This window comes from Neofelis nebulosa, chromosome X, assembly GCF_028018385.1.
Source record: "Neofelis nebulosa isolate mNeoNeb1 chromosome X, mNeoNeb1.pri, whole genome shotgun sequence".
In the NCBI taxonomy this organism is placed as follows: Eukaryota; Metazoa; Chordata; class Mammalia; order Carnivora; family Felidae; genus Neofelis; species Neofelis nebulosa.
In genome coordinates, this window is record NC_080800.1 from 44,154,784 (window position 1) to 44,168,225 (window position 13,442).

At 38.2% G+C, this 13,442-nt stretch overlaps 1 protein-coding gene and 1 pseudogene across 1 annotated transcript in view; both read right to left on the reverse strand.

Annotated features, from left to right (window-relative positions):
- Window positions 1-13,442, reverse strand: part of DGKK (diacylglycerol kinase kappa) — a 191,940-nt gene that overhangs the window by 159,431 nt on the left and 19,067 nt on the right. The window lies entirely within an intron of this gene.
- LOC131502969 (large ribosomal subunit protein eL32-like) lies at window positions 2,893-3,353 on the reverse strand (annotated as a pseudogene).

A 13,442-nucleotide genomic window follows, 5' to 3' on the forward strand; every position in this document is an offset into this window, starting at 1 on the left:
GCATTTGTCCTTCATGCTGGAATGTGGTACAGATGCAAGTGATGACTACTCATATATACACATGGCTGTAAGTAATTAGTGTGGGAACATGCTCTATACATAAACCCTATGCTTGAGGCCAGCCTTATCCACTGAGTATCCACTTCATGCCAGGTTTCTTACATACATTTGTAACTAAGATTAGATTTGGCTAAAATGTAAAAAGGATTCTGCTTCTGAGAGTTCCTGACTAGGAACATACATTCTCATGTTCTAGAAGTCCAAGGCTAAGTCATGCTATGTTTCAGTGTGTTTTGGAAGCTTCTCTTTGTCCTCTAGGCTTCTGGCAACCTCACCTCATTGTATACTGGTTGTTGAGTTCTAGCTTTCATTTATAATCCACATAGTGCCAACGCTGATGAGTGGAGGTATGATGGAAAGTTATATCCTGCTAACCTGACTTTTTGATACTTCCCACCTTGTTCCACTGGTGGGATTTAAGTGGCAGCTTCCCAGTGAGTGTCATCTATGCACAGAACCTGATCCTGTTGCAGGATGACACATAAGCTAGATTTGCCTTATGCTTCCCAGAAGTGCATTGCTGCCTCTGTACTGCCGTTTATAATCAATTGCCTGTCTTCTGAGGTGTGTGCTTAGCAAACCCAACCATTTAACCACGGCAGTATCTAAATTACTTTCTCTGAAATTCAAAGGTTATTTTTAAACTACTGAGTTTAAGAATTTCCCAGAGGCCAAGAGACATGGTCCGCCATGAACTTCCTCTATGAAATCTTGTCTACCTGGCACTATAAATTAAATACCTAAATCTGTGATGGAGAGTTGGTTATACATGATATCATCTACTATGAGGAGGCTTCGGATATAGAGACCTTGTCAAAGCAGCCAAACTTGATGTCAGAGTTCAAGTCTCTTAAGTAGCAAATGCTCTTGTAGTATCAGTGCATAAACAGAATAGCCTTGTTTCCTTCATGTCTTCTCACGGATAGAAGTATATGTATCAGACATGTGCCTGAGGCAGAGATCATGTCTGCCATGTTTGCTATGCTACAACATCAAATCAAAGGCAATACTATGAAAATATATTCTTTGCTAGCAGCTTCAGAATAGTTCTTATCAAAAGGGGTGAGGAGAAAGGCAACACAAAATCATTTTCTTATTTTTCTTTTTTAATTTTTTTCTCTTTCTAAATGAAAAAGAGTGATAAAGGGGGATTTGAAATCTAATGGCATTTATCTAGTCCTCCATCTAAGGGAAAAATCCTATGTAGATATTGAATTAGTACCTCTACTATCTGCTTTAAAAATCTCCCTAGAGAGCCTCCAAGTGGAAAGAGCCTCTTTCAGGGCTTAAATTTCTGCAACCACTTCTTCAAAAGTTGGAATAAAGTTAACACTAGACTAAGTTCTCATTCTTTGATCATGAAAGTTCATCATCATCCTTGATAATTTTTTTTTATTTTTTAACGTTTATTTATTTTTGAGACACAGAGACAGAGGATGAATGGGGGAGGGTCAGAGAGAGGGAGACACAGAATCGGAAACAGGCTCCAGTCTCTGAGCTGTCAGCACAGAGCTGGACGTGGGGCTCCAACTCACTGACCTCAAGATCATGACCTAAACCAAAGTCAGACTCTCAACTGACTGAGCTACCCAGGAGCCCCCATCATCAATCTTGATAATTGAAGGAAGATCACTCAAGTGTTATCGACATTCTTGCTAGAAGCCAACATAAATTAAATGGGTGCCAATTCTATGCACCCTGGGTATATGTGTATGTATGTATGTGTGTGTGTGTGTGTGTGTGTAACCTGCAGGCTGCCTGCGGAGAGAGTGCTGCAACTGTATCACTTCTGCCCTCCCGCCTTTTGTGGGTTCTTTTCTTCTCCTTCACTCACACATAAAATCGCTTTCAAATTAAAATTGCTGCTTTTCTGGGGAAAAATCCTGAGAAATATTGGCACCTCAGATATCAGGATGGATTGAAATAATTATTAACTAAAAACTTAGGAAATTCTATAATTAATTAATGTTAATGAACTATCTGGTCCCCTCAATAAATCATGGCAAGAAGAGAGAACTTATGACAGAAGTCAGAGAGGTGCATACAAAATGCTCAAAAAAACCTTATACTGGAGAAAAAAAATGTTCTAACAGTGTATGGTGACAGATGTTAACTAGACTTATTGTGGTTACCATTTTGCAATATATACAAATATGGAATCATTATGTTGTATACCTGAAATGAATATATATATATATATATATGCATATACATGTCAATTATACCACAATAAAAAAATTTTAAAGCCAAAAAAGTACTTGTTGAATAGAATTGGAAGTCTTTCTATTGACATGCCCCTCTAAGCAGCAGAAGAAAACAGCAGTAAGGGGGTACATGATTCTGATGTTAAGATACATTATTAAGAAGCAATGGTAACCACCCTTGTTATTTTCAGTTTTCTTTACTTTGCATGAGAACCAACCCTTTTAAAAGAGAAGGGGAGCACAGTCAATGAGCAAATATGTGCATTATACACACACACACACACACACACACACACACACACAGTAGTTGCTTGAAACAAAATCAGTGTCTTTCACATGGTAGCAGCTACCTTTTTAAAAAATAGTTTAATGTTTTTTTTTTAACATTTATTTGTTTTTGAGACAAAGAGAGAGCATTAACGGGGGAGGGTCGGGGAGAGAGGGGGACACAGAATCTGAAACAGGCTCCAGGATCTGAGCTGTCAGCACAGAGCCCGACATGGGGCTCGAACTCACAGACCGCGAGATCATGACCTGAGCCAAAGTCGGACGCTTAACTGACTGAGCCACCCAGGCGCCCCTAGTCTAATGGTTTTATTAACACAAATACAATGTGCACACGAGCTGTCTATTCATTTTCTTTGCTGTGCAGCATGGCATTGGAATTGGTGACTCTGATGGCCAGTTGGGCTGCTCTTTTCACAATGGTTTGTGATTCTTAGAAGAGACATTGTAAACAATCTCTGCATAGTAAGATTTGTTGCACATCAGCAGCACTTGACTGTTGTGGACTAGGAACTTCTGGAAGCCACTGGGCAGCATGTGCTTTGTTTTCTTATTGTTCCTATAACCAATGCTGGGCATCAAGATCTGGCCCTTGAATCTTCTGCACACCCTATTGTCAACGCCTCTAGGTTTCCACCAGTTACACTTAATTTTGACATATTGGTCTGAGTGGTGCTGGATGAACTAATTGGTCCTCTTTTTAACAATCTTGGGCTTTACAATGGTTCTGAGGGTGGCTATGATGCCAAGTAGGAGATGGCTACCATCTCTGCAGACAGTGGCAAGGAAGAACACATTTACCATTTTTTAAAAAACCAACTAGGTGCCAGGTACTGAACTAAACACTTGATATGTCATTTATCCTTAGAACAACCTAGTCGGTGGGAATTATTAATCTCACGTGTAAAATGAAGAAAATAAGACTCAAAGAGTCAGTGAGAGTCTTTGTCCAAGGCCACAGAGCTAAGAAATTACAGAGCTGGGATTTCAACCCAAATGTGTCTGACTCTGAAGCCCACTATATTATACTGCAATTTCCACAGTTAGTCTCACACCATCCCCTTTGCAGCTAGGAGCATATCTTGATAATGCCATTTTATACAGAGGGACATTAAGGCATGGAACAAAGAAACGTTATTCTAGAATCTAAAATACTTTCCCTTCCACATAATCCAGACTTCAAAGGGGGGAAATGAAATTAGAGAATTACCCTTCTTCACTAGGCTTCTTCCATAGAAAAATCTCCACCCAGGGATATTAGTCTTAGTGACATATGGCACTGCAGGAGGTGGGATGCAAGATGATCCAACTAGCTGTGGCCGCACCACATTGTGGCAGAGGTGAAAGTGGAACACAGACCTGAGTTGCAACTATTAAAAAACACAGACCTGAGCTTCACCTAGTAGGAAGGCAGAAATCTGTGCTTTAACCCCATCTCCATACAATTTACTTATTTTTAATAAACTAATTCCACCTTGTATCGATGTGACAGTCATTTTGAATCTGTGCAAAGTGATTTACAGAATTTATAAGACTTTAAAATACTTTTGAGCCTAGAATTTTAAAGTGATTCCCAGATATTCTATGGTGGGTAATATACTTATTTTTAAATGGATAAATAAAAAGTGAAAGGTTAAAGGATTTACCTCAAATCACAAAGGCACAGCTAGGAATAGAATCAGCCTCTTAAATCCCAATGCTGGGGCCAGATGACAAGACTGGTGCATTTTTAATCTCTTAAGAATTGTAAAAACCTTTTGATAATTCTGATCTTAGGAAGTTCCTAATTATTTATGTAATGAATCATCATTATAAGCATCTAAAGCATTTTTTTTTTAAAAAAAGAACCACCACAACCACCTTAAAACCTTGTCTCATCTTAAGCCTGTGGATTTGGTTGGCTTTAAAGAAGGTAATTGGCCCCCATTATCCCACACTGTTTAGAGGAATCTATATCATTTCTGGGCTCAAGAGGGCTGCTTTGGAAACCTTGTACTAACTAGCCTGACATGGATTAGGGATTGGTTTTGGAGTCAGGAGCCTTGGGCTTGAATCTTGACTTCAATCCTTAGTAGCCAAGTATCCTTTAGCCTTAGTTTTCTCATCTGCACAATGGGAATAAAGCCAATATCACACACAGAGGGTTGGGGTGAGAATCCAAGGACACAGGACATGGGAAATGTGGAAGCATTTTAGAAAATTGTAGAGTATACTCTTTGACATCAGCTGCAGCAATTTCTTACTAGAATGTTACTGGAGGCAAGGGAAACAAAATAAAAAATGAACTATTTGGACCTCATCAAGATGAAAAAAACTTCTACACAGCAAACAGTCAACAAAACTAAAGGCAATCTATGGAATGGGAGAAGATATTTGCAAACGACATATCTGATAAAGGGTCAGTATCCAAAATATATAAAGAACTTATCAAACTTAACACCCAAATAAAGCAAATAGCCCAGTTAAGAAATGTGCTGAAGACATATATAGACACTTTTCCAAAGAAGACATCCAGATGGATAAAAGACACATGAAAAGATGCTCCACATCACTCATCATCATGGAAATACAAATCAAAACCATGGTGAGATACCACCTCGCACCTGTCAGAATGGCTAAAATTAAGACCACAAGAAACAAGAGATGTTGGTGAGGGTGTGGAGAAAGGGGAACCCTCTTGTGCTGTTGGCGGGAATGCAAACTGATGCAGCCACTCTGGAAGATAGTAGTTTCTTCAAAAAAATTACAAATAGAACTACTCTATGATCCAGCAATAACACTATAAGGGATTTACCTTATACAAATATATATCCTTTATAAAAAGGATACAAAAATACAGATTTGAAGGGGTATATGTACCCCAATGTTTACAGCAGCATTATCTACAATAGCCAAACTATGGAGAGAGCCCAAATGTCCATCGACTAATGAATGGATAAAGAAGATGTGGTACACAAACACACACACACACACACACACACACACACACACACACACTGGAATATTATTCATCTATCAAAAAGAATGAAATCTTGCCATTTTCAACAACATGGATGAAGCTAGAATGTATTATGCTAAGCAAAATAAGTCAATCAGAGAAGGACAAATACCATAGGATTTCACTCATGTGGAATTTAAGAAACAAAACTGATGGACATATGGTAAAGGGGGGGGGGGAAGGAAGAGATAAACAAACCACAAAAGACTCTTAACAAACTGAGGGTTGAAAGGAGGCGGGTGGGGGATGGGCTAGATGGGTGATGGGTATTAAAGACAGAACTTTTGATGAGCACTGGGTATTGTATGTAAGTGATGAACCACTGAATTCTATTCCTGAAACCAATATTGCACTGTATGTTAACTAAAATTTAAATAAAAGGAAAAGAAAACACAGAATATTGTAGAGTATAATATAAAAATCAAGTGGTAGTCTCGAAAGACCCCTACTTTTTATCACTATAACATGAGTGATTGGGAAGGAAGGGTCTCTGAAAGTTCAATCTGAAAATTTAATATTATAAACATACAGAGAAAGCTGATTAGGAATGGTGTTCCTTACATGCATAACAAGGCCTTTCCAAAGGCATGACAAACACACATATACAGATAGCAAATGAGACTGGAAGATGCTATTGGATACCAAAGATTGAATATAGATGCTGCTTACTGTGGAAACAGGCCTTATATGAACTTCATGAGTGAATCATTTCCCTTCTCAGACCAGGGTATCTCTGAACATCAGTCAGAACCCTATAGCCTCATGTCAGAGAAAGATGGTATGTGGAAGTGGGCAGTCCAGAAATCAAACAAAAGCATCCTGGACCTTTGGATATCACCAAGAAAGAATCCAGACAGAGTTTGAGAAAAGGGGGAGTTGCAAAGTAAGAGAAAATTAGAAATTATTAATATCCTATGCTTCTGTCTTAACAATTTCCCTTCCTCCTTACCACTCATTCAGTTGTCAAACCCCCATCTTCTCCCAGCTCTTCATTTCTGTCTATATCCTTGAGGCTTCAAATCCTGGGGTCTCCAAAAGAAATCCCAGTGTTTTCTCACCTCAGGTCCTTTGCTCACATTGTTTTGTTTACCTAGAATTACTTTCTTATCACTCCTGGTACTTCTCCCCAAATAAGAATTATGGAATTTACTTTAACTCCTCTCTGAACCCAAGTCTACCCCGTTCTGCTAGGTTCCCATCAATTCTTAACTCCTTTGAACTCAGAGTTTCTCTTATATTAAAAAGAGTATCATTTTCTCCTTGGGGTTGCAGTTATTTGTATACTTGGTGTTATTTCCTTTGCTTGGCTATAATTTCCTTCAGGTAAATTACAGTTATCAGCACAGTGCCTGACATGGAATAGGTATTCAATAAATGATTTTAGATGAATGAATGATCATCATCGCTTGCAATAATCAGGCCACCATCATTTTTCACCTGGATTTTTGCAACAGCCTAAGTAATCTCCCTGCCTTCTATCTTGTTCTCCTTAAATCTATCCTTTTCACTGTCACAATATATATCTTAGAAAAATTTCTTTCATTATATTACTCTCTTACTCAAGAATCTTAAATAATGTCCTGCTATGTACAGAATAGAGTCCAAATCCCTCTGCCTTTCTCTAAAACCTCTTTGATACCAGTTGAATAGAGTCCCTGCTGCTTCCAGGTCTGGGTATGTTGCCCCCAGATCTAAATTTAATTGATCTCACCTGTATCAGGAAGCCTTCCCAAACCAGTCCACCCTTTATTGTTCCTCTTTTATAATTCTACAGCATCATTCTCTGTACTATACATACTGTAATATAATAATTTCTTTCCTTGTATTGTTATGTACCTGTCTCCAGAGTACATGTTTTTTCTTCCAAATAAGATTGCAGACTTTGTATATACCTTTGTTCTTTCCACACCAACTAGCAAAGAGCTGGGGACCTATTAGGACTTCAGCTCACACTTTCAAACATTTATCAATTTCTTCTCTGATTATTCTTTCTGGCCTTACCTGTGCTTCCTTCACTGTCTGGAGCCATTTCAAGGGGCTTATTATACACTTTATATTTAAAAAACAAAGTTTACCTGGTAAGAATAGTTTTCTTTAAGAAAGTCCCTATCTCCCCTCAACATATTCAGAGCAAATCTTATAGTACCTCAAGATATCTTAGTTTACTGTGTTTGGAGATCTTTTAATATCATTATACATATAAGACTGCTGTGTGGTTCTTGTTATTTCAAGCTATTAAGTGAGTACTATGTGCAAAAGAGCTTTAAAATAGAATCTTTGATGTAGAGGACAATATATTCTTATTATATTAACATAAGAGAAATGTTCTCATGCTTCTCTCTTAATAACTAGGTAACTACTAACCTTTCTTAATGTTTTCCCCAAACACAGTATATTCCTAGGCTTACAAATAAAGACTTGGATAATGAGAGAAGAGCTACTTGCATTCAGTCTGAGGACAACACATTAACAATATTCCATCTCCTCTCAAGGTCATTCAGAGGATTTTCATCAACAAGGAGAAAATAGCCACAGGAGAGGATAGAGAAGCTATTCAAAAAAAATACTCAGGATCAACACTTTAAAAAAATTGTTCCTTTTAAAAAAGTACACATTTGGGGCATCTGGCTGGCTCAGTTAGAAGAGGATACCACTCTTGATCTTTGGGTCATGAGTTCAAGTGCCACATTGGGCAGAGAAATTACTTAAAAATAAATAAATAAACAAACAAACAAACTTAAAAAATAAAGTAATCCTTACTTTAAAAAAACAATACTTTTTTAAAAAATACACATTCTCTTCTTTCTCCCTTCTTTTATAATACTTCAGCTTCTAAATTAATATTTTTTCTCTGCCTATTTTCCCTAACAGTATTTGTCCCCATTTGTCTCTCTTCCATTATCTGATTCTATTTATTTCATTTCATTGCTTTCAATCCAGGATCAGGGGAACAGCCCTCTAACTCTTAAGTTCTTGCCTTTCTATAATCACTGTCTTGAGCACAGGGCTTACCAATACCTCTAACTCAAATTATCCAAAGCTGAACTCATAATCTTCCTTTAGTTACTATCAAAGCCTGCTTTTGTCCCTGTCTTCTCTATAATTCTAACAACTCCAGACTCGAAAGTTTAGAATTATCTTCTACTCATCTCTCCCCCATCATCCACATCCAACCGATTTCAAACCAAATCTTATCAGCATCTCTTCTATTTCTTCCCATACTGATTGCCTTAGGTCCTCAACATCTTTTGCCTAGACTGATGTCCCATTCTCTAGAGTCTTCCTATCTAATCCATTCTATATATTGGTAGTTTTCTTAAATCTAAACCTAGTCATGGTACGCCCAATCAAAAACCTTCCATGATTCTCCACTGTTTATGGAATAGAACACACATTCATTCACCTGGCATTCAAGGCCCTCTGCATTTTAGTTCCCACCTAGTTCCTTCAGCCTTTCTTCCTGATTCAATAAAAGTTTCTATCATATCTAGTCTTTGTGGGATTCTCAGAGCATTGCCCTTTCTACCTCTTCCATGCCTATGCTTAGGATATTCCTTCTGCCTTTTGTCTTTTTTTTTCATTTTTGCCTATCAAAGTCCTACTTAATCTTCAGACACAGTTCAGATCTCACCTTCAAACAACCTTCCAAGCCTGAGTGGCTTGCTGTATCTACTTAGCACAGTTCTTTGTCACTAACAAATCCTTAGAAAGGTTTGATGACTTGAACTCTCATAAGAGCATGTAAACTTTAGGGAACTCATGACCTGTAGGAGTGAGACAGGCTAAAAATATGTTAAATAGGAAAACTGGGCAGGCAGCCAGAGTCTCCTCCTTTTTATGCTTTAATGTCCAGCTAAATCTGTATTTGTGTGTGTGTGTGTGTGTGTGTGTGTGTACACCTACCTACCAGGCTGTTCAGCTACTGGAATATATATACTTAGGTATGTTCCTGGGAGTGAATGTACCAGTGTGCATCTATGGATGTATGCCTGCCTATTCCTGTACCCCTGTAAATTCCTTTTTCAAACCCTTGTTGCAGATTTCTGTTTTAAAATGATGTTCAGGTTAAATGTGATGTGGAATAAAATAGGTACTTTTTGAAATTGGTTCTGAGCATATAGGGTACAGGCTTCTAGGGAGTTGCTAAGAGGGACATTGTATTTAAATGTAAGGAATTAGTAGCAGGATCAGCCCATAACACACTATTGGGCACATCAGGAAAAGGTACCATTTACTAAAGGTATTTTACTTCCATTTGTAAGAAAATTGTCATAATATACCAATTTTGTTAGCACAAGGTACTTGACTGCCATCTTCAGGAAAATTGTTACAATAAATATATATATATCTTTATGGCTTACTTTGTGAAACGTGTCCCCTTAGAGATGGCAGCCTCATATACTGTACACACTGTACAACTTTATGTGCTGATCTTTCCCAGTTGCTATTCTTAAAAAAGATAGAAGTTGTCTATCTTATTTAAGGGAAAAGTTGTTCCTTTTGTTTGGAAAAAAAGATAGCTGTTAGAGTTTCCTGTGTCTAAGTAGAGACTCCATATTCTCTTTCCTGATCAAATCATTTTCAAGATCAGGGTGCTGATCTGATTACAGGTATTGGTAAAACAAGTTAAGGCTTTTCCTGTAAGCTATTTTGGAAGAAAATTTGGACTGCCAAGGGGACATCAAAGCTTAGTTGTTTCTTCTTAGTCCTCACAAGAAAGGGAGAGCCTTGGAACATTGACACCTAGCTCCAATTTCTTGTTCCAGCTACAGGAGAAATTTGACACCAAGGTAATGAATCAGGAACTTTTCAATTAATGTGAAAAGAATACCATACATAGATTAAATTCTGATTAATAGTTAAAATAGTGAAAAGGGTACCAAACGGTATCTAGCTATGTTTAACCCTTCTCTCCATATACTACACTTAAGAATGATATTTTTTAGTGTTGCTCTACTTGAGTGTTTTAAGGAATTTGCATTTTTAAAATGACTGGCTAAATAACTCATTCTCATTTTCACCAGAATTAACTATGTTTATGACCAAAGACTAATAATTCAAGACCACATGATCAATATAGGGCTGCTCCTAATGAGTAGGGTACCTCTGTATGAGTTAGAAAAAATTACAATCCTCTGGGAGGATATGAGGCAGCCCTGCCTACTATCACCTACTGGTAATGCACTTGAATAGCTAAGTCCATTTTATTGAGGGGCGACTATATCACAACTCCTCTGCATACCTGAATACAGAAAGTGATGGCAGCAAATATCATGGCACATATACAAATGATACGAAAATAAGGTAGCATTTGCACATTTCTTATTTTTTTTAAAATTTTTTTTTCAACGTTTTTTATTTATTTTTGGGACAGAGAGAGACAGAGCATGAACGGGGGAGGGGCAGAGAGAGAGGGAGACACAGAGTCGGAAACAGGCTCCAGGCTCCGAGCCATCAGCCCAGGGCCCGACACGGGGCTCGAACTCACGGACCGCGAGATCGTGACCTGGCTGAAGTCAGACGCTTAACCGACTGCGCCACCCAGGCGCCCCTACATTTCTTATTTTTAATATACGTTTTAGGGATGCCTGGGTGGCTCAGTTGTTTAAGCATCTGACTTGATTTTATTTCGGCTCAGGTCATGATCCTGTGGTTCGTGAGTTTGAGCCCCATGTCAGGCTCCATGCTGACAGTATGGGGCCTGTTTTGGATTCTCTCTCTCTCTGTCTCTCCCCCCCCTCCCCCACTTGCGTGCTCGCTTTCTCTCAAAAAAATAATAAACTTAAAATACGTGTTTTAGATCTAATTTCTCCATGAACCTCTATGATATTTTTATAAAGCAGTTCCACCACAATTTATTGAGTGGCAGGCTGTATGTTGGGCCCTGAGGGCCTTATCCTTATAAACCTAATGGGATACACAAGCTGTTAATCTCAATATTATATGGCAATTGAGAAGCAGAAATTTGTGTAGGGTGCTATGGGAGCACAGAGAAAGGGCACCTAACCTAGATGGGAGTGAAGACTTGCTAGAGGAGATGGCTGAGCTGAGTCAGCAGCACATTATTGGCTTCATTTAAAAGACACAAAAGCTAAGCCATGGAAAGATTAAGCAATTTGCCCCATATTGCACAGTTATGCAGTGTGGAATTATAACTAGAACCAATGCGAAGTAACTCCCGGTCTAAGAAAGAGTCCAAACTAGTGAACCCCTGGCTACACAGTACCATTTGGATTTATTTGAGAAATTTTATTTGAAATACTATTTTATTTGAGGAAGTTCCATACTTACATGCCTTACAGATACCTGCCTATGATATTAGAAAAATGCAAGCACACCGAAATAACCCAAACCGCAGCTTGCTAGGACAGTTAATTAGCACCTGTAACACAATCCTGGCAACTTTTAGTTCTTCATTCTGTGGTTGCTGCAGCTTGCTACAGGAAGATGTATCACATAAAAATGAGGCATCAGCTCAAACTTCCTTGGATACCAACTTTAAGAGGTCTGAGTAACTCAAATCATTCCCCGAAGTTCTTCAACCAACAAAGGCAGCTAACAAAAGTACTGCTAATTAAATGTATAATTAGGGTTTATTATAACTAGCATATATTAGTTTAAAGTCTAATTCACCACTGCTTTGAATTGGTTTTGTCCTGTTTTTATTTGTGCTTAATTGTCCTGTTTTATATGTGTTTAATTTTATAGGCTACTTCATACCTTTTCTGGATGCAGGCAGAATGTAAATTTTAAATAAATAATAACAATAGGTTAAATTTATGTAGAATTGGATCTTTTATGTGCTGCATGTACACTTTATAGTACATTAGGACCCCTTACAAAATCAACCTATATGGTACATTTATGCCTATTTTATAGGACTTGGAATAATTTTTCTGTTTTAAATTATTACAGAAGCTCACAGTTATATATTAGCTTTTACTACATATTTTTAATTATATCTACAATTCACTTGGTGTAGTGTCCTTGGCCAAGAACACAATCCCCCATAATAAAAATGTTCCTATAAACAAAGACAATGCATATTATGACAACCCACTTAATGAGGCCTATTGGGTTTTTTTTTTAATTTTTTTAACGTTTTATTTATTTTTGAGACAGAGAGAGACAGAGCATGAACGGGGGAGGGGCAGAGAGAGAAGGAAACACAGAATCGGAAGCAGGCTCCAGGCTCCGAGCCATCAGCCCAGAGCCCGACGCGGGGCTCGAACTCACAGACCGCGAGATCGTGACCTGAGCCGAAGTCGGACGCCCAACCGACTGAGCCACCCAGGCGCCCCAATGAGGCCTATTGTAACACTTACTTGGAGTCAGGGGAGGGAGGAACTTTCCAGAATGGCCATGTTTCCAGGAGAATATTATTAATTTCTGGAATATTTTAGGCCAAATTTTAAACTGTGACTTGCTTCTTTTTCATATTCAATGTGTTCCTACATCACCAGCGCTTTGCTAAGAAGCCAGTAATAAACTGGGAATGCAAAATCGCTTTCTTCTTAGCTTAAAATTTTTTAAATATTTATTTATTTTTGGGAGACAGAGAGAGTGCAAGCAGGGGAGGGGCAGAGGGAGAGGGAGACACAAAATTGGAAGCAGGCTTCAGGCTCTCAGTACAGAGCCCTACACGGGGCTTGAACCCATGAAGGGTGGGATCATGACCAGGGCTGAAGTCGGATGCCTAACCAACTGAGCCACCCAGACACCCCTCCTCTTAGCTTAAAATAAATAATTAGAAAGGTACATCAGTTACAAACCCATTTTAGCATAAAAGGAAAGGACTAATGAAATACTTCTTGTATTTATATTAAATATTAGGCTTTCATTTAAACTTTTATTGAGAAAAAACATTAAAAAGATTCTATTGCTAAAGAGGTTTT